This window comes from Vicia villosa, linkage group LG1 (assembly GCF_029867415.1).
Source record: "Vicia villosa cultivar HV-30 ecotype Madison, WI linkage group LG1, Vvil1.0, whole genome shotgun sequence".
Lineage (NCBI taxonomy): Eukaryota > Viridiplantae > Streptophyta > Magnoliopsida > Fabales > Fabaceae > Vicia > Vicia villosa.
Window position 1 is genome coordinate 207710762 of NC_081180.1, and position 15542 is coordinate 207726303.

Consider the following 15542-nt stretch of genomic DNA (forward strand, 5'->3'; position numbering starts at 1 on the left):
AAATGAAAAATATGTTCCAAAGTGGCTTATAGAGCAAAAAGTACTAGAACTCCTTCATAGCTTAAAAATTGAGTGAGATATGCTTGGTCAAAGTTGGGTAATTTTGGAGGATAAAATGTGAAATAAAGGAGGTCAAATTGGATTTCTTGCAAATGGGCCTATAATTTTATGACTTAAACTTGGTCCACAAGTCATTTAGTTTATCCAAACCATGTGCCACAAAATTGAGCTTATTATTTGATTTTATATGATTTTTATTTCATTTAAAATTATTTAATTAAAGGGAAAAATCAAATATTTTGTTAAGAGGTGCATATTGATTGATTCCAATCAGTATTAATGACAAGTTACAATATAATTTTCGTGCATAAGTAATTGGGGGAAGATTGGTACAAGATTGGCCAAGAATAGCAACTTACCATTCAAGAATAAAATCAAATCTTTCAAACCTTGCAAGAGTGGATTCAAAGAACATTGGGCCTCAAATTCTTAACCTAATTCAACACCTATAAGTAGATGAGAGAGGGCACACGAACAAGGGTTGGAAAATCTGGGCAGTAGTGCACTTGCAAGAACTCCAAAAGACACCAAAGAACTTGAATTCGGTTTTGGAGAATTTGAGAATTTCAAAGAGATTCAGAGATTGCAAAAGCTTCCTCAAGTGATTCTGAACGTGTCTGGATCATTACTCTACTTCAGCACCCCCAGAATTTTTCCATATAAGCCCAGGTATGTTGTTCTGAACTTTGCGTCGATTAGGCTAATTCATGCATCTTTATGTGAATTTGTTTGTATGATATGCTTTGTTTACATGTTGTGAACTTGTCTGGATTGTTAGTTTGAAGGTTGCATGGTTAAAACTCGTTTTGCCATTAACGTCCGAATTAGGGTTCTTGTAGGGAATTTGGGGGTTTCTTGTAGAGGTAAAATTAAGTCAAAGTAGGAGCATGGTTAGGTTCGCGTGAGGGAGACGAAGGTGTCTGGTAGGTCGCGAAACATTTATATGCATGTATGCTCGATTCTCTATTTTCCAGGTTTTGTTTGCTACGAAGAAAGACATAGCTATTTCGTAGCTATTGGTTCTGAAAATTACAGGTTGAATGAAGAAGATGATGGTGTGGCATCATGGTATTGGTTGTTTTAAATCTTCGCGCGCGTTTTATCCAGTCATGGTGTTTATTTTTTATATATTGTTTAGTGTGCGTGTATATTTCAAATGGCGATGATGGCTCTGTTGGTAAGAGGCGCATATGTTGGTCCCCAGGGTCCAGGGTTCGACCCTTGGCCCTTTAAAATTTTTTCTCTAATTTCTTAAGCATGATCCCATGCGCCTCTGACTGCACACCTCACCATGTACCCTTAGATCGAACAATAGAATTCACCACCCAGCCAGATCTAACGCCCCAGATCTGATCCCCATATTATGAGCCCTCAAACCAACTATATTCAATCAAAATCCCTAATTAACTAATTTATTTTAATTAATTTTTATATTTTAGCTAATTCTTTTTATTTATTTATAATAAATTAATATATGTTTTAAATGTTAAAATTCCAATTTATTGTTCGTTCCGATTAAATCAATTAATCGTGATGGGCAATAATCGATTTGATGTAAAATACTTATTAAACTAAAATAAGTAGTTATTTGATTAAATGGTTTCAACTATTTTTATTGGTTGTGATGATTAACCTACTTTTTTCCCACTTTAATTCATTGTTCTTTTTAATCAAATTAATCGATTACGACGGATAACGATACAAATTAATTATAAAAATCAATAAAAAATACCTTTATCCGTTATTAGTGATAATTGAATCTATCAATTAAAATCGGTAATGATTAAACTACTCATCTTTTAACTATGGTGATCGAACCTATCGATCATTGCGGTTAATAGTATAAACTAAAATCAGGGTTGTACGCCCAAATCCTAAAACACTTCCCAAACACTAAAAACACACTAAACCAGGAAACTACAAAATTCATCTCTTCAAAACCGCGATGTTCAAATCTACGATAAGGTAATTCAAACTACCTTTGAACTTCACATTTAAAAACTACGATAGGCCATTCAAAAAGCCTTTAAAACAACTTCCAACCATATCAAATCAAATTATAATCCTAAAGCGTACAACCATGTGCCCGAACTACGTTGACTTTGATTCTCCATAAGGAGATACGTAGGCACTTGGATAACCAAGGCGAGTCCCCTTCCCTAAAATCTCTTTTTTTCCCTATTCACTTCCTTAGCTATAAACCTCAATATTTTGCCATTAACCTTTACTTTGAACATAAAACCTTAGGAATGGGTTGAGGGTGCCTAACACCTTCCCTCGACCTGATTATAATAATCTTACCCCGATCTCTTAACTGCGTAGGGTTTCCTATTCGCCCTTCAGAATAGGTGGCGACTCTAAAAGGTTAATTTTTAGGGAAGGTTGCTACAACATCTCTAAGCCCATCACAAGCAACTTCCTGTTAACATCCTGATGGCAGACGTAAGCCCATCCCCGCTAAAAGTCCCTACATCCGCAAGGGAAAATTTTTTGGTATTCTAGTGTTCAATCCTCTTCCATCTTTAGATTCCGACTCGCATACAAACCACTCTACATCCTCAGATTTATGAAGATTGAACAGGGGCAACTGTCATACCCCAAAAGTTTCCCATTATATTTTAAGATAGTTGGGCTCAGATAGTTTCCACAGGCTCATGTAATCTCTGACTGAAAGCATGTTCATTCTCCTCTTAAGCAATAAAAGCCAAAACTAGGGTTTGGATTTTCTCAAGGTTAAATAAAATTCTAAGATCTCAAATGGGCTCCGTGTCCTCTCATATGCCTCAAAGGACCCTCATGCCAAATTTCAAGCCTTGATTCACAGGATTGCTCATTCAATTGCTCAAATGATCAACAATCGACTAGTTTGACCTAAAAGTCAACCATGGTCAAAACACAGTGAAAACTCCTAATTTTTGGGAAACATCAACATTTTTATGTTATATTCATCATTTGATCAAAATTTGATCATGATTCATCAGGAAAAAGGTCCAAAATAATCAAAAGAGGAAGTTGCTAAATTAGGTTTTTAAGGTGAAAGTCAACTGAACTTTGATTGATCATAACTCTCACATGGTTCATCAGAAATTGCCCAACTAAAGCCTATTCTAAAGGAAATTTCATTATCTACAACTTTGATGTTTGGTCCAAAGTCAATAAATGCACCAGTTGAAAGATACAAGCTAATACATTGTAGGTCTTTTTGAAAGTCAACAAAAAGACATTTTTTCTCAAAGGATGATAAATGAACATGGTAAACACAATGAAGGTGAAACCAAAAGAATATTTTAGAAGACTCTTTTAGCTTTCTAAAATGTACAAGAACACCTTCATATGATAAAAAATGAGGGAGATATGATTGGTACAAGTTGGTCGATTTTCAAGAAAAGTGTGAAAACCTAAATGGTCAAATTCAAAGTTTTGAGTAATGGGCCATAATTTTTGAATCACCCACAAAATTCCAAGCTTGTTAAAGGCCCATATTTCATTTGGATATTTATTTTATAATTTTATTTATTCATTTTTGGATTTATTCATTTAAATTCAATATAAATCAAATAAAATCAAAATTAAATTAAATTAAATCCTATAAAATATGCCATGGAATATTCTTTTTATTATTTAGATCCAAATCATCAATCCAAGAGCCAAGGGATCGTGAAAATAGTCCATGAATAGGATTCAACCAAAAAAGGAAGGTTTTCATACATATTAAAAGCAAAATATTTTTTCAATCAAATCTCTTGATCTTTCTTTAATCTTTTGACCTAGTTTTGTTCCCTATATAAACATAATATTGCAGCCTTACAAAGACACGGACCCTAGCCGCAAAACAACTCCTCCATACTTGCAAAAAATCACAAAAAAGATACAAATCGTATTCACTATAGCAGGCCCTCCCAAGTCAAAAAAACGTTTCCAATCATCTCTCCAAACATCATAGAGTAAGTATGGATCCTTATTGAAGCCCCAGGACGTGTAAAACGCATGCATTATATTTAACTTTTTTATACAATTTTTGAATTTTTAGTTGGTTCTATTTTGACATATTTCCCTTGAATCTAACAATGTATATGAGTTCCTGATATTGTTTAGGAGATGATTGATCCCTTGTAACTAAGTTTTAGCGCCACAAATGTGATCGACCATTTCTAGGGCAAGAAGTTCTCTTGGTTCGGTTTCGTTGATACAGGCCCCTATTGATTAAAATAATCCCATATTCGTGTTCAGGGGACATTTTTATGTGGATCTGGGTCATTGCTGTTTTTGTTTGCGTTGATTTTTGCAGGAAATTCCATAAAGAAATCCGCAGGTATGGTGAATGAAGAAGACGATCGCGTGGCATGACACGATTGGCCAGTTTCAAATTTTGTTTGGCGCGTGGTCCTGATGCTTGCCGCCTACAAGTGTACGGTGTACCTTCAGTCCCTGGGCCTTTGGATCGTCCTACATTGAGATTCAATGTTTCTGGAAGCGCAGTCCCACTGTGGACTCTCAGGTTCACATCACACTGGATCCAACGCTGTTTTAATTTTTTTCTTTTTCTTTTACAATTCCCTTTAAAACCAATTTCCTTATTATTTTTTTTAATTAATTAAATTATTAATCACGTTATTTAATTAATAATAATAGAATCACTAATTAAAAATTAAAATCAAGTTTTTTTTAGTTTTTATAATTTTCTTAATCAATTAATTTTATTCTTATAAAAATACAAAAAAAAATTGTTTTTTTATTTCTATCTATTAAAAAAATAAATTTTTTAGGTTAATTAAAAATTAGTACTTAACTTACTTTTAGGGTAAAATAATTAGATTAACATATTTTTCTCTCTCTTAAATTTTATTTTTTATAATTAATTAAATAATTTATTAGAATTAATTTAATTAAATATTTAATTAATAATTAGAGGTTGTAATAGTTTGCAAAATTCTAATTTTTATTTGTGACTTTGTTTCTTTCCCTTCTCATCCCCACTTCTCGACTTCTCGATCGCATTATTATTTAATTAATTTTATGTATTTGAGGTTGTAATAGTTTCTAATTAGATTTATTTTCTGCATTTTTATAATCATGTATTTGCTAAGGAATGTAATAGTTTAATTTAGGGCTTTAATTTCCGCACTTCCGATTTTTTATGGAACCCCTCCCTGAAGCCATGTAATAGTTAGGACCCTTTATTTTTCTGCCCTTTATTTTCCTGCAATATTTATCTGCGTGTGATAGTAAACTAGGGTGTGAAAATAAATTAATCTCAATCGTAGATCACTAACTAAAAGATTAAATATTCGAATCCAATACACATGCTTGGTGCACACACTCACCCCTAAGGTACGCCTCTCTTGGTTGTCTTTGAATATAAGGTCGCGTCCCTCCAATGTGGAGGTACCTACTAGCAAAAGTCCCAACGGTTAAGAAATCATCGTAAAGATCATAAGTCCCTCGATAACCCTCAAAAATGCCTCAAAAATATATGATCTAGTTCCTCGAATGGTTTCCTACAAAACGATGATTGTCCCTTTAAATATTGCTAAAGGTACCTCTACCTGTTGCCTTCAATGACCTCGATGACCCTTCGATGACCCGCACGTTCAATATAAACAAGGACTACCTACTTCCATATAGTATGGATAGTCCTAGGAACTTTAAAAAGCATAGAAAAAGACCAACTATTTAGGGTAGTGCTCTTAATGTGCCTAGCTCAATTAAAAACATCTTTTCAATATTCTTTCAAAAAAAACTAAGGCTACGCATTTACGCTAAAGTCCTTATGCCTCTTTTCAAAACAAACAAACATGAGCTAAGCAAATAAAGAGCCCGTAGATAACTACAGATGAAAAGGGTGCTTGCACCTTCCCTTTTCATAACCTACCCCCCGAGCCCGTTTTCTTTTTTATAAAAAAAGGTCTTTTTCTGTACTATTTACCTTTCCTAGAATTGGACAAAATAAAAGTCGGTGGCGACTCTTGCTCACCGCAACATTGGTTGCTTACAAAAATAAAAGTCAGTTCACCGAGTTACAAAAGGGTCTGGTTGAATTAGGGAAACAAAATCTGCTTGGTGGAGACAAAGTCGAAAAGCTGAAGTTTTGTGAACCCTGTGTACTTGGAAAATCTTGCAGAGTGAAGTTCAACAAAGGCAAACAAAGAACACATGGATCCCTTGATTACATCCATGTTGATCTTTGGGGGCCTGCAAGGTGTCCATCACATTCAGGAGCAAGATATTTTCTATCCATAGTTGGAGATTATTCTAGAAACTTATGGGTATTCATCCAGAAGACTAAGGATGAAACTTTTAAGAATTTCAAAAGTTGGAAGACTCTGGTCGAAAACAGACTGGCAGGAAGGTCAAGAAGTTGAGAATCGATAATGGCCTTGAATTTTACAATGAGGTGTTCAACAGTTTTTGTGCTGCCTCTAGTATTGCAAGGCATAGAACTACTGCAGGTACTCCACATCAAAATGAAGTAATCGAGCGTGGAGAAGTCCAAGTGCTGAAGGTTTCGACTGAGGACAATGCTGCTGATATGATCACAAAGACATTGCCAAGTTGCAAGTTTTTTCCACTATATGCAGTTGATAAAGCTCCATGAAGAAAGCTAGTTTGTTCCCTTGACGTTGTAGATTTAGGTCCAAGGTGGAGATTTGTGGTCGAAGGGTAGATTATTGGTTCGACAGGATTAAGCATGAAGTCGAAGGTTGTTCACATGCTTGTGTCGAAGATGCTAGGGTTGTAAGCATGTTAAATTAGGTTTTAGTGTTTAAACCCTAATTTCTTAAGTTAGCTTGTTTATTAAGTTGGCTTGTGTAATGTGTAACGCCCGTAAATGTGTTTTTCTGATTAATTGTGATGTTTGCTACATTTTCCTAATTTTACCGTTTTCGAGTCGAGTCAGTCGGTAAATATTAAGTATGTTAATATTTTACTTATTTTCCATGTGTGTAATTATTATGTTTTGGGTGTTAATTGGTTAGAATTAATGTTTAGTGACATTTGGGCCAAAATTAGAAATTATGAAAGTTGAGTGGGGGAAAATGAGAAGTAGAGAAATAGAAAGAGATATTTTGATAAAGAGAGAAAAAGAGATATTTTGAGATAGTAAGAAAGAAAGAGAACTTAGGAAGAGAAGAGAAAGAAGAGAAAAACAAAGAGAAGAAGAGAGTTGTAGAATCCAAACCAAGCTAGAGCCAAGGATCCAACCAAGGTAAGGGGGATGAATATAGTTTATCTTGATTGTATGGTTCTTGTAGTTTTGTATGCTTTGTTCTTGTTCTTCCTCTTTTCCAAGCTTGTTCAACAATGGCAACTTGTGTGTTTTGTGAGTTTTGAAGATATAAACTTGATTTTATGGTGTGTATGTGTGCTATGATGATAGATATTCCCATGGATCATGTTTGTTTTTCATTTCACCATATTTTCTTGCTTATGAAGAAATTTAGGTCAAAGATGATATGTGATGATCCAACCATATGATAATCATGGATTAGGTGTATATATAGCATGTTTGTGTTGTATTGGTGTTGGGATGAAGGTTTAAATGGGTTTTGAATGGTTTAGAGGGGGCTGAGACGGTCTGTTGCAGAACTGGTTTTTCTGGGTTTACGCAGGTCCGCTGAGCGGAGGGGGCCCGCTGAGCGGAGGTTCTTTTGCAGGAAATCTCTGTCTGGGTCCGCTGAGCGGAGGTTCTGTATTTTTGTTTGGTGATTCCCTGTCTGGGTCCGCTGAGCGGAGCTCAAGCGGACTGTGTGAAATTTTGTTTTCCAAACTTTGTTTTGTTGTATCTTTTGAACCGTAGGTCGTTTCTACGCGCCGTTTGAAGTATTATGAGAACCCTTGAGTATGCTTTATGATAAAGAGGAGTGTGTTGGTGGTTGAATGATTTTTCATAAATGTATTTTGTGAAATGATATTTGCTAATCAAGTATGTTTTGGCGGTATACGTGTGCTATGTGAATATGAACGCCTGAGTGGCAATTTGGATGATGTATCCGTGTAGAATAATATAACCGGTGTGATGTAGATATGTGACCGAGTTATATTGTTGTTGTTGTTGTTATGTAATTGAGTCGTTTGTATGCACAGCATGACATTTCATTACGTTAATGGCAGAATGCTATTAACAGGTGGCCTGAATTGGCAATTATTACCAGTGGGAGCTTAATGCTCGGTAAAAAGGTGTATTTGCCCGAGTGGCAAGAGGTCATCAGTGGGGGCTAGATGCTCGATGACGGTTAGTCGTAGCTTACTGCTCGACAAAGGTGTATTTTCCTGAGGGAAAGAAGTCCCAGCATAATGCTCGGCAAAGGTGTATTTGTCATAATGACAAGGGGAGTTTTACTCCGGATTTGGTACCACATGCATACGCATAGTCGAGTCTCATTCATCATCGTCAGTCTTTATAATTTATGTTATCATTCATGTACCGCATTACTTATATATTGATTGTGGTTGACTTATTGGATTATCTTATTATATGATTCTTAATGATAATTGTGGGCATTACTATATTGATCATGCTTTCATTATGAATTGTATTCTCACCCTTCTGCCTTAATGTTACCTACTCGTGGGTAATGTGCAGGTGATCCGCAAGTGTAGGTGCTCTCTTTGTAGTCGTCCGTTTTGGTGTCGTCCGCTCGTGATACGTAACACCTAGGGGGGGATCGAACACTTATTTTGTAGATAATGCTTATAGGATCCTTTTGATGTATATTTGATCCTTTTTATGTATTCGTATTATGTATTTTGGATACCTTCTCATGCGATGTATTTTGGAAGGATGTTGTGGATATTTTGTTTACCGATGCATTTATATAAGTATGAATACATTCAGGTGTTTATGTGTATCTGTCCTCTTGATTATTTGTGTTACGCATCTTTTGCGAGTATGTTATGTTTGGTTATGTGGTTACTTAAGTGTAACGCCCTAATTGTTTTTATGAATTTAATTTTTATACTCTGATATTTGTACCTATATGCCTGGGTAGAATTGGGGTGTTACATAATGAGTTAGTATGGTAGGTTTTATTGTAAATAGCATACTAGTCTCTTATCATTGTACACAACAAATCCTAATTTAGGGTTAGAGAGGTTATTTGTAATTCTTGTAAACTTGTAATCTTATTTTCTAATTCCTTGTTTTATACTTTGTTCTTCTTATTCCTTGTTCCTTATTCATCCCTTGTTTTATACTTTGTTCTTGGCATTGAATTCACAACAACTCTTATTAAAAAATGCAATAAATCAAAGAAGCCTTGCACAAAGAGATTAAAATCAAAAACCTTGGAAAGCCTAAATACTTTCTAAGCATGGAATTTCAATGTAACAAAGGAAATTCTATATCTAAAGACAATTTTCACACCATCAGACCCATCCCTGCTCATAGAAGATTAGTTTGACAAACTTCTATATCTTAATTCTATTGGGCCTGACATCAGTTGAATGCATTTAAACAATTGTTCATTAGTGTGATAACCAAAGTGTTCTTTCCACAACAAATCTAATTTTTCATAAAAGAACAAAGTACCTAGAAATTGATTCACACTATTGGAGAGAAGATGCTAGCTGGCCTAATGAAGTTGTTACCATGTTCTTCCAAGAAGCAATTGACAATTTTTTCCCCAAAACATCATACTTTCTCTGCCCTTTAAGATATTGTTATCTGAATCTATGATGTTTGACACATATCAGTCATCAATCAACTTGTGAGAGAGTGTTACAAGATAAAACAATTGTTTCAAATGTAAGTAACATTAAAATGAAAGCTTGTGAGCCAAGTAGGGGTGTTCAAAAATATGGTTAATTGCATTGTATACTTGAACTGGATTGCATTGCACCATAAAAAACCTGAACCGCTTAAATGGTTAATGAATTGAACCATTTAATTTAAACAATTCAATTTCAATTTAAAACCGGTTCAGAACCAATTTTGATTTATAAATTGGTTTAATTATATAATTAATTTCTCATAAAAAAAATAATAAAATCAATTGAAAGTAAAAATATAATTCTGAAAATAAAAAAATATTTTTTTTTCAAAATGTAAAAAAAAAAAAAGAAATCATTTTTTAAATTAATTTTTTTCACTATAAACACAAATTAATTTTTGTGTTAACTTAGTACATTCAAGCGTCCTATTAGTATACTATTTCCTTATATAACTATCAGGAAAAAAAAAAGTAATTATCAAAAATTAAGATATAAAGCAAAGTAAAGTTTTATATTTTGTGGCATTAGGCTTGTATTCTGAATCGTAATATTAGTAGAAGAAAAGATATAAACAAAAGCATCACTAAAGTCCAAAAAAAAGTAATGAAACATTAGGTTATATCAGTAATTTGGATATGTCAAAGGGGAGTATTCATTATGTGCAGGTGCACCTAATGTGAGGAAGAAAGAAGAAAGCAAGCACCGAGAAAATACCGAATAAAGAACAAGGGCAATTACTGAAAAAAGAACACTATAGTTATGAAAAGAACAAAAAAAATCTAAAATTTTTCGTTAATATTTTTAATCGAAAATAACTTTTTACTGATAATTTAAAAAAACAATTGCAAAATGTTTTTTTGAAAAAACAATTTCCTGAAATAATTTTTTTCTGGAAATACAAAAAAAAAATCTTTTTAAAATAAATATTCTGAAAATGTAATTTTTTTATGAAATTAAAAAATTTGGTTTTAAAATAGTTCAAATTATAAAATTGGTTTAAACTTACAAATTGAATATAAAGTGGTTTATAAATATAAACCAGTTTTAAACTAGTTTTAAATTGAATTGAAACCATTTTAACAATTAAATGCATTTTTACTAAACTGGTTATTGTAAACTGAACCAAACCATAAATATGATTTGGTTCAGTGCAGTTCATGAACCATGAACACCCCTAGAGCCAAGTAACAAGTATCGAAACATGACTAATTTTTTCTAACTGTGTAACTAACTAATTTTAATTTTTTTTAGGACAGTTGGAAATTTCTTTTGTGATTTTCTGAATAAAAAGTGCTATAATATAGTTGATTGTATGCTCATTAGTTTGTTCTATAAGTAACCATGTAATCTTTCATTGAAAGTTAATGAAGTTTTCTTCTTTCTAACGACTTTTTCAACTTTCAACTTCTTTCTAACGACTTTTTCAACTTTCATAATATGGCTAAAAGTATCTTGAAATTAAACTGAATCTAAACTCACAAACTATAGATTTAAGTTTTAAGAAAATTCAACTTTAAATATCATGATCAAAAGTAAATCAAACACTTCAAAATTTATTCTTTGCTTCATGAACGGTGACAATCAACCTTTTCTATTATGAACATGTTTTGCAGTTTTTTTAAGAAAAAAAAAACTTCAACCTATTCTATAAGACTTTAACCATCTAAATTAAAAATGTATAGTAAAAAAAGTTATAGACATTTTATTATTTTAAGGGACAACTTCTCTACCCATCACAAACATAAATCAAACTAAAGAAACAATTTTTTATTTTTTTTCTCCAATTATAAATTTACAAATAATTACACAACCGAACACACCCTTATCATTCATAGAAAACTGTCGCAGCAACGTGGGTTATCTCTAGCCTCTCTCACTTGACCACTTCTTCCCGTCTTACATGAAGATCTTCGTTTTGCTTCTACAAGAACTCTGTTATGCAACACACAAGGCCCAATAGAAATAAAAGACAGTCTGTTTTATTAAAGGATTTCGTGCTTAATTAAGGGAGTGCAAAAGTAGTATTTTTAGATATGTTTTATTATTTCAAGTTGAGTTGTATGGCCCATGGCCCAATTAGAAGATGAAACCCTAATATATAATTGTATGATGCCTCCCTTAAAAATAAAGAAGAAAAGTCTATGTAATCTAGATTCCTAATAAAAGTCTATCATTGGTGCTTTCATTTCATTGAACCTTCTCTAACCTCTCATGGCTCCTCCCAAACCTTCCAACCCATCTTCCAAAGAAATTTTGGTAGAAGCTCTCCAAATTTCTATCCTAAATCTCAATAATGCTATGGATGAAAATCAAGATCAAATGGATGAACAATTTGCTCAGATTTCGGAAATATTTTTAATAAAAGTGGATGAAATCCATTTGCGGCTGGATAAGGAAAAAGATGTTGAGGATTCTCGGTTTGATGCTCTCATGGCTACTCTCCAAAAAGCGCTACAACCTGAACCTCCTCCAAAAACCATGGTTGCTGCCACCCTCACAGCCAGCTCTTCAGGTACTAATCCTTCTTCATCCTCCATTTCTTTCGGCTCACCTACTTTCACTCATGTGTTCACACCTACCAACTCCCCTTTAAAACCATCCACCACTTCTACCATTCAAACAGCCGCACAAATTAGCACCCAACTGGTTTTCCCTCCCATTCCCTCATCGACACACTCTGCTGTACCCACCCCTGCCGTCCTAACAACCACACAAACCCCGCAAGTTACTCACCAAGCTTCCTACACTATTCCCGTTGCCCGGTCAGCAGCACACCCAGCTACACATCTACCACATGTTACAACCCAAGTTGCCTACACTATTCCCGCTGGTTTGTCGGCAGCACACCCATCTATCCCATTTAAATCGTACCCACACTATATTCAGCCCCAATCTGCTTTTATTCCAACTCAGCATTTTAAGAACCTTTTTCCACACACAGATCTGTTTCACCCACCCCAACAGATTCCTCCCTTACCCCCATTAAGAACTCCCAAATTAGAACTACCCTTATTTGATGGTTCCAATCCATTGGAATGGTTATTCCAAGCTGAACAATTTTTTAGGTTTTATAATCTCCCACCTGAAAATCGGTAATCTCTTACCTCATTTTATATGAAGGGGATGGTTTAAGGTGGTTTAAATGGATGTACCAGAATCATTTATTAACTGATTGGGGTTCATTTACAAGAGCTTTAGAATTGAGATTTGGTCCTTCCACTTTTGAGAACCATCAAGCAGAATTGATTAAGTTAAAACAAATGGGTTCTATTATGGAAGCAGAATAAACAGAAGTTTCAATTGAACCTAATTTGGTTGACACCTATTTTCAACTCACACCACAAGCGGTCACCGACCAATTTCCCCCCCAAACACTTAAATTCCAAGGGTCAATCGTAGGTCTTCAAGTAATGGTACTTGTAGACACGGGCAGCACCCACAATATTATACAGCCACGACTTGCTCATCATTTAAATCTCAAAACAACATGTATCAATCCATTTTCAGTAATGGTGGGTAACAGGTCTCATTTGCAGTGTAAAGGTTTTTGTGATAATGTGGAGATCATGCTTCAAGATAAACCTTTTACTTTACCATTTTACCTACTACCTATTGAAGGAGCAGACATTGTATTGGGCATGGCTTGGCTAAGAACGTTAGGCCAAATTCAGGCTGACTTTTCTATTCCATCTCTTACCTTTCAACATCATACAAAACCTATCACTCTAACAGGTGACACAAATTCATTCCCAACCCACACCTCCTTCCATTAACTAAAACAGCTCATTCATACTGATGTAGTTTCTTCTTTCCATATCTTACTTATGGAACCCATCGACAGTCCCCAACTACAAAAAAATTCCAACCAGAACCCTATGAATCAACAACATTACCAAAACAGATTACCAAATTGTTGACAGATTTTCAAACCATTTTCCAATCACCGAAAGGCCTTCCCCCGCAACGCACACATGACCATCATATTACCTTTATACCAAACACTCCCCCAATCAATGTCAAACCTTACCGTTATCCTCACTCAAACAAAGATGCCATGACTACCCTAATACAACAAATGCTCAAAGATGGGACCATTATTCCTAGTACTAGCCCTTTCTCCTCACCCGTTTTACTAGTCAAAAAGAAGGATGGGACTTGGCGCTTTTGTGTGGATTACCGTGCATTAAATGCAGTGACTATTAAAGATAGATTTCCCATTCCCACTATTGATTAACTATTAGACGAGTTGGGATTAGCGACCATTTTTACCAAGATAGACTTGTGTTCAGGTTATCATCAGATCAGAGTTCCATCGAAAGACACATATAAAACAGCTTTTCGCACTTTTGATGGACACTACGAATTCTTAGTGATGCCCTTTGGGCTAACTAACGGTCCTTCTACTTTTCAATCAGCAATGAACGATCTCTTAAGGCCTTTTCTTAGACACTTCGTCCTAGTTTTTTTTATGACATTTTAATTTACAGTCCAAGTTTTAATGAACATATTAAACACTTGCAGGTTATTTTCCAGTTATTAGCTGATAACAATTTTTTGTGAACTTGTCTAAGTGTGTGTTTGCAGCTTGTCAGATTGACTTCTTAGGACACGTGATTTCAGCGAGTGGTGTTGCACCCGATTCAGAAAAAGAAAAAGCTATTCTAGAATGGCCACAACCATGTTCTCACTCAGCATTTTATGGTTTTTTGGGCCTCACCATATTTTATCGTCAATTTGTTCAGAATTACGCCACTCTCGCCGCTTTTCTCACCGATTTGCTGCGTTCCACTAAGTTTACATGGAGTACATAGGCTAATTTAGCCTTTAGAAAGCTCAAAAATAAAATGACCGACATGCTGGTCTTGGCTCTACCTAACTTTACAAAGCATTTCAATATAGACACAGACGCGTCAGGGGTTGCAATTGGTGCAGTTTTATCTCAGGAAGGTCACCCCATTGCATTCTTCAGTAAGAATTTATGTCCTCGAATGCAGGCAGCTTTGGTGTATGTTCGTGAGATGCTTGCAATCATAGAATATGTAAAGAAATGGTGTTAGTACCTCATCGGCCACAAGTTTCACATCTACATAGATCAGAAAAGTCTACGAGACTTATTATTGCAAAGAATACAGACTCCAGAACAACAATGATGGACAGCTAAACTACAGGGTTTCGACTTTGAGATTTTTTACAAACCTGGTAAAGTGAATTTGGTTGCAGGTGCTTTGAGCCGGAAATTTGAAAAAGATGAACCCTTGTTGCTTGCGATTTCTTCCCCAGTCCCGAATCTATTCACTACTCTGAAAAAGTTTTACAAGTATGATAAAGTCGGTCAAAATATGCTCACAATGGCCTCACAAAACAATATAGATTACTCAGTTTCTCAAGGTTTGCTACATTATAGAAATAGAGTGTACATACCCGATCTGCAAGATCTTCGTTTGAACATTCTGAAAGAATACCACAATACACCGGAAGGTGGACATTCTGGAGTCAAAGCCACCTTAGCATGCATAAGTTCTTCTTTTTGTTGGCCAGGAGTGTCCCTTGCAGTTAAGAAAATGGTTAAACATTGCCCTAATTTCCAATACAACAAATATGATACACAAAAGAGAAAAGGTTTACTACAACCACTTCCAGTTCCAGGCAGAGTATGGGAAGATATAACCATGGATTTTATAACAAACTTACCTAACTCGTATGGACACACTATCGTATGGGTACTCTGTGATCGCTTGAGTAAGTTTGTCCATTTCATCCCTATGCCCACA